Genomic DNA, 6,253 nt, shown 5'->3' on the forward strand with positions numbered 1-6,253 from the left:
CCCTCCCGTCTCCATCGTGGGCTCTTAGATTGGAAGCTCCTGGGTCAGGCCTGTCCCTCCATAGTGTCCTGTACAGCTCCGAGCGCACGGTCCGCGAGACACTCCAATAAAGAGCCATCGGTGCCTGGAAACAGTCTGGGGACTCTGTGCTGTCGGCTCATGGGGTGATTCAGGGGCCATGGAGCAGGTGCCGCTCCTGGAGAAATGCCGGGGGGCTGTGACCCTGGCTGGGCTTGAACGCAGACCAGTTTGGCTCCATTCGACGGGCGGCTGGTTCTGGTGCCTTCTCACTTGGCTTCCCCAGAGCCCGGAGATTGGATCCAGACCTGTCTCTAAAGACAAGGCCACAGTGGAGGCCTCGGGGCGAAGGGCCAGAGCTGGGAGGGTGAGTGGGATGAGGCGCCGGAGCCGGGTGAGCTGTAGTCGGCTCCCAGCTGGGCACAAGCGGGATGGGCTGGGAGCGTTCGCGGTGCCCAGGCCATAGGCCAGGCCCACAAGCCGAGCAGGCAGCCAGCGGCAGACGCCAGCGGACAGGCCGGAGGGGGATTCTCTGCTCTGTTCTCCCTGGCTTGTGAAGAGGCTGGTCAGCCAGCGTTCTCGTGCCCGGGGGAGCCTGGCCAGCGCCTGACCAGGGCAGGGCGAGGCCCTCGGAGCCGGAGAGGCCGGCAGCACGTCCTGCTGCCTGTGCCGGCCGGGGTCACTACTCCAGGCCCAGGCGGGGGGGTACGAAGGACCATGCAGGGGGGTTGTTCACATAGCAGTGCTGAGGGACACGTCTGTCTGTGTGTCTGTCCGTCCGTCCATCTGTCTGTCCACCCCCGCCCCTGCCCCGCGGCCGAGCGCTGAGCGTCTCCCAGCCCCTTCGCTGGGTCTCCCCAGAACACGTCTCCAGCGCACGGGTGAGCGCCCGGCTGCCGTCTGGAGGCGGCGGGTTGGAGACAAAGGGGCAGGCGCACCAGACCCGTTGGCTCAGGGGTGGGGGGGGGGCACTGCCCTGCCTCACGGGGCTGGGGGACGCGTATAGCAGAGCCTGGGAAGTGTGCGGTGCCCTGGCCGTGGGGCGGGAGAAGCCCTGGAAAGGGGCAGGGCCTTGTCGTGTGTCGGATCCCGATGGGGCCTCCCGGGGCGACTGCTGAGGAGGGAACCAGTTGGGGGGTTAGTTATGTGACTGCCCCGCCCAGGCCCCACATCTTCCTGCCCCCAAACCATCCCACCTCTTCCCTCAGGAGACGTGGCCTGGGATCAAGGCAGGGGAGGGGGGTCTGGCGCGCGGAGCAGGGCCGCCCCCCTGCACTCTGGCGGGGGTGAGGGGGATTGGAGCGATGTCCCCCCAGCCGGCCCTGCTCCCCCAGCTCCTGCGGTGCCACTTCCCACCAGCGAGGAGGGGGATTCCCACCCCGCAGTAGCACACCCAGGATCTGGGGAGGGGGGGAGCAGGTCACTCCCTGTCCCCCACGGCTACCTGCTCCCTCCCGTCATTAGTCCCCTGGGCTGCCCACAGGCTCTGGCCCCTGGCCCTGTCACCTGCGGCATTTGGGGCAGAGCCACGCTGCCGCAGGAGGGGTGACCACCACACATGCCGCTGCCCCGAGTGAGTTCGGCTGGAGCCCGTAACCGCAGCCAGGCCAGCGCTCCAGTCCCGTCCCGCTCGGGCCCTGGGGACGCCCGCGCTGCTCACCCGTCCAGCAGCGACTGCACTGCTGTGCCCAGCCCCCCGCTGGGTGTGCCACCCCCGCTGTCCGACTGCAGCGCAGCCAGACCCAAGCTGTGCCACGCCCCACGGCGCGCTGTCCCCACGGCACTCGTCCAGCCCCCGCCGCGGTGTGCACCCTCCCCACATGACAGGAGAACAAACCCCACCTGCTTTGGGGCACAAACCAGGCTAAGTGCTGGGGCCAGGCGGAAACGGCCCCAGGGTAGGTCCCCGCTGGCGGCTGGCTGCAGGATTTCTCACCTGGGCTCTGACACAGCCAGGCTGCCCCCCCGGCGCACATGGGGCCTGGCGCTGACCCAGTCTGGACGTTCCTGTTTCAATCCCAGCCAGACCCGGGGTTTGATCCTGCAGGTGCTCAGTGCTCGCACTCGTGACGCTCAGTACAGGCAGCAGTAAGGGGTAAGTGCACCAGGCCTGGAGGCGCCTGGGCAGGATCTAGCCCTGGGGATGCCGGGCCGGGCGGGAGTAACATCTCTGCGGACGTGAAGCCCCTTCCTCACTTCTGGGCTGGGCTGGAATGTGCACCGAGCGTTTAACAGCCGTAGGGCAGCAGCTCCCCCAGGCCCGAGCGGGACCCAGTCCCGGTCCTAACGAGGTTACCAGTTTCCCACCCCGGCAATGCAGCCCCTGGCTGGGGGGGATCCCAGCAGCTGCCGAGGGTTTGGCTGTGAGACGGGGGAAGCCCCAGCACGTTCTCCGCAGCCCCGGCAGCTATCGGAGCTCGGCTCAGTGCTGAGCCGGCTGGAGGCGCATGGGGGGGAGCTACAGGAGGTGCCTGCCCCTGCCTGTAACTGATCTGTAGCCCCTAGTGGCACGTCGCCCCAGTGGGTGGGGACGGGATTCTTGGGCAGGGCCCTGAGTTACGGTGGGGGGACCTCAGGGCTTCGGCAGTAAGTACTCCCAGCCCCGTCCCTGCCTGAGACTCCAGCCCCCGCCCTGGGGCCACTGGCCTCTGCCCAGCCTCTGCCGTCCCCACGCACACACCAAGGGGCTGTGTCCCCAGCCGGGATCGCGCAGCCCCAGAGCGCCAGGCAGCTGGCGGACAGGCAGCGTCGCTGCAGCCTCCCCGACCCCGGGCTGTGAGGAGCCAGCAGGCCCTGCAGCCCAGCCGCCAGCGGCGCATGGGTGGCCCCGGCGAGGCCGTTTGGGAAAGCACCACCCTCCCCTGCCTAGGCTACCCCCTGCCCCCGCTGTGCAGAATTCACTCCCTGGGGCCGGCTGGGGGCATGGCCGAAATGCCCCTGGTTTGACTGAGCCTGGGCCGGGGGAGGGGGGTAATATTCCCCTGGGTCCGATTTGCAGAACCCTGGTGGTGGGGGTGCAGGTTCCTTCTTCTGCTGCATGGGGCCTGCGTCACTGGCTGGGTTCAGCTCGTGGAAGGGGGGATTCGCCGTAACGTGACATCTTTGAATCAGGAGTTGAGGACTTCCGGCGCCAGCCAGTGACGGTGGGTCTACGGCGGGGCAGGTGGGTGAGGTTCAGCGGCCTGCAACGTGCAGGTCAGACCGGGTGAGCGCGATGGTCCCTTCTGCCCGGAAAGTCGGAGTCCACGAGACCTGCCTTGCGGCTTGCTCTTGGCCTCCTGACCCCAGCTCCGACCAGGGCACTGAATGCTGCTCGCGGACCGCCACTGCTCTGACCACTGGGCACGACTGTCACGGCTAGGAGTCTCAGGGGAATTTGTTTGGCGGCATTGGCAAAGCGAAACTGCAGCGCTCCCGTTCAGCTGCAGATCTGACACCACTAATCAAAAGCTGAACAGAGCGCGGGAGTGGCTGGCCAGCTCCAAAGTAGTCGCCCCCCTCTGGGTGTTCAAACCTCTACCTCAGCTGCTGGAAGTGGTCCACACCCTCCCCGACCCAACTGGCCTTGTCAGCCCTGACCTCCCTCTTGCCTGGGTTTCCCTCACTTTCACAAGCCTGTACGTTTAGAGCTGCCGCTGGCATTTCCACTCCAGTGCATCTGACGAGGCGGCGCTCTGCCCTCGAAACTCATGCTCCAAAACCTCTGCTAGTTGGGCAACCCTATATCCCTACCCCAAAGATGGGATAGGGAGATCTAGGGGGAGCTGGGGTGGCTCTCCGGCTGCGGCTGCCAAGGGCTGGCTCCCTGGCTGCCGCACGCCTCGGGAAGCCAGGAAGGAAGCAACAGCGGTCCCTGTGCTCCTCCCGGCTCCCCCAAGGCGTGGGGAGCCAGGAACTGGTTGGCAGCCCTGCAGGTGGGCTCCCTGCCCCACCCATGCCTCATGGAACTGCACCCGTGCTCCTGCTGGCTTCCCCCCGCCTCGGAGAGGCGAGAAAGAGCTCCAACCTTTCTAGGGCCCCCCGCTAGTTCCCTCTTCCTGCAGCTGGGGGGCGCGTCCTCACATTCAGTACCTGCTCTCCTGCCAGCAGCTGCGCCTGCACAGCGGGCGAGGGACAAGCTCAGCTGGTGGGGGGCCAAATATGGGACATTTAACCCCTTTTAAAGATAAGTAGGAACCCCTTTTTGGCACCCGAATGATGGGACTGTGCTGCCCAGGGCAGGACGGATGGTTGCCCTTTCTCCAAGGTGCCACAGAGGTTCTGCCTTCAATGCAGATGAGGCTGGGGGTGTTTCTTAATCCAGTCCCCCTTGTTGGTGGGATTCAGATGGCTCCACCCTGACCACTTTCAGTGCTTGTGTGATTGAAGCAGAGGCCTGGGGGAAGGGGATTTGTTTTCCCTGAGTGTCACTCCCTGGCTCCCCAAGAGTGCAGGGCTGACAGGGTGATGCTCTGGCTCCCCAAAACACAGAGCTGGTTGGTAACAGGGGAGCAGGCTGCAGCTGACACTAACAGCATCCCTGCACGCTGCTATGGGCACCTAGGCCTCCTGCACGGACCCAGCCTGGACAGCAGGGGAGGGGACCGCGAGAGATGGGCTCATCTTGCTGGGCCCCTCCAGGCTCAGAGGTGCCTGCTTGGCTCAGCCCCCCTCCACAGGGGTCTCCCCCCAGCTGTGCTTGCGGCCAGCCCCCTCCCCCTCACAGCAGCCCCTCCCTCCACCTGCAGCGTCCCCCCCAGGAGCTGCCGGCTCAGCTTTGGGGCGCAACACTCATCCTCCACAGCGTTCCCTCCGTCAGCCGCACCAGAGTCCTGCCGAAGATGGCATGAACGTGTGGCACCTGCCCCGGGGCACCCTGTGCCCCCAGCGCCCTGCTGCTCAGCCAGGTGCATGCCTCAGCCACTGCCCACTGCACCACCGGCTTCCTGCCCCAGCCAGCCCCAAAGCCCAGGGGGTGCATGGGTCCCCTCCCCATGTCCTCCAGAGCACTGGCGGGTGGGGGGGGGGGTCCTCAGGGCAAGCCGTGAACTCCCCATGGCAGAGGGACCCCATCTCTCCCAGTGACTTTTGTAATTTACACTGCTGATGACTGGAAGGGAGTCTCAGCAGCAATGAAACATTAAACAAAATATGTTCCCTTCTCTCTCTCAAGCTTCGAGCCAGCCCAGCCCATGGAGCTTCTAAGTCCAAACCCAGCTTATAAAATAGAACTAGCATTTGTAAGCAAATCCCTGGTGAACCTTGAGCCCAGAGCCAGGGCTCAGGAGATCTCAGCACACTGCTGAAGGGGGACTTACTCTTCTCGGGGGCCGCCTGGCCTGGCCTGGGAGCTGAGCTGTTTCATCTTCATGGAGTGTGGAAGCTGCCTGCCTCCCTAAGCACGCTGTTCTCCAGCCTCTCTCCCTGGCAGCTGCAAGCAGAGCCTGTTGTAACGCCTGGGGCAGGCTGTATGCACAGGGGAAGGCTTGGCCACAGCAAGGCCACAAACCCTCCTCTGGGGACAGACAGCTGGGGCGAGGTGCTGCTGCTGGGGGGAATAAAAGCAGCCAGGATCCAGCTCCCTGCGGAGACCAGCATAACAGCAGTAGAGCAGCTGGGAGAAGGCAATGAAGGCTGCATGGAGGGAGAGGGGAAGGGGCAGCCCAATCACACTGTGCCCCCCTTACAAATTTTGCACACCCCCCCACTTGGTGCGCCCCGGCTGCTAACAGTAGAATTGAGTAGGTGAGGCGCTTTCATGGGGCAGAGAGTAAAGACAGTGTCTCTCGCAGTTCCTTACCGATAGCCCTGTTGAGCGACCGGGGTGTGAAGGAGGTGTGGAAGATGAGCAGCTCCCTAGAGCTGCCACCCTGGGAGAGGGGAACAGGCCCTGATCCAAGGCCGATAAAGCCCTGTCGAGTGGGGAAGACCAGACATACTGAGGACCTTGGGAGTCAAAGGCAGCACCTTCTCTCGGAGGCAGCCTAAGGCCCACTCTGCAGATGAACGTGGCAGCGCCGAGGCAGCAGCCCAAAGGTGGCGTGGGGGGATGACGGACAGCCAAGAGCGCAGAGGGTTTCACACATGCATGGGATGACTGACTGGTGTGGCCTGGCAGGAGAGAGCGGCCACGACCAATCTAAGGCGCCTTGCAGGGGCCCCAGGGCTTGGCAGAAGCCCGGCTCCCCCACTCACCTGGCCAGTGAAGCTAAGGGGAGCAAGTCGGCGGTCACAAGAGGACGGAGTGTGCTTGTGC

Source organism: Carettochelys insculpta, chromosome 3 (genome assembly GCF_033958435.1).
Source record: "Carettochelys insculpta isolate YL-2023 chromosome 3, ASM3395843v1, whole genome shotgun sequence".
NCBI classification, from domain to species: domain Eukaryota; kingdom Metazoa; phylum Chordata; order Testudines; family Carettochelyidae; genus Carettochelys; species Carettochelys insculpta.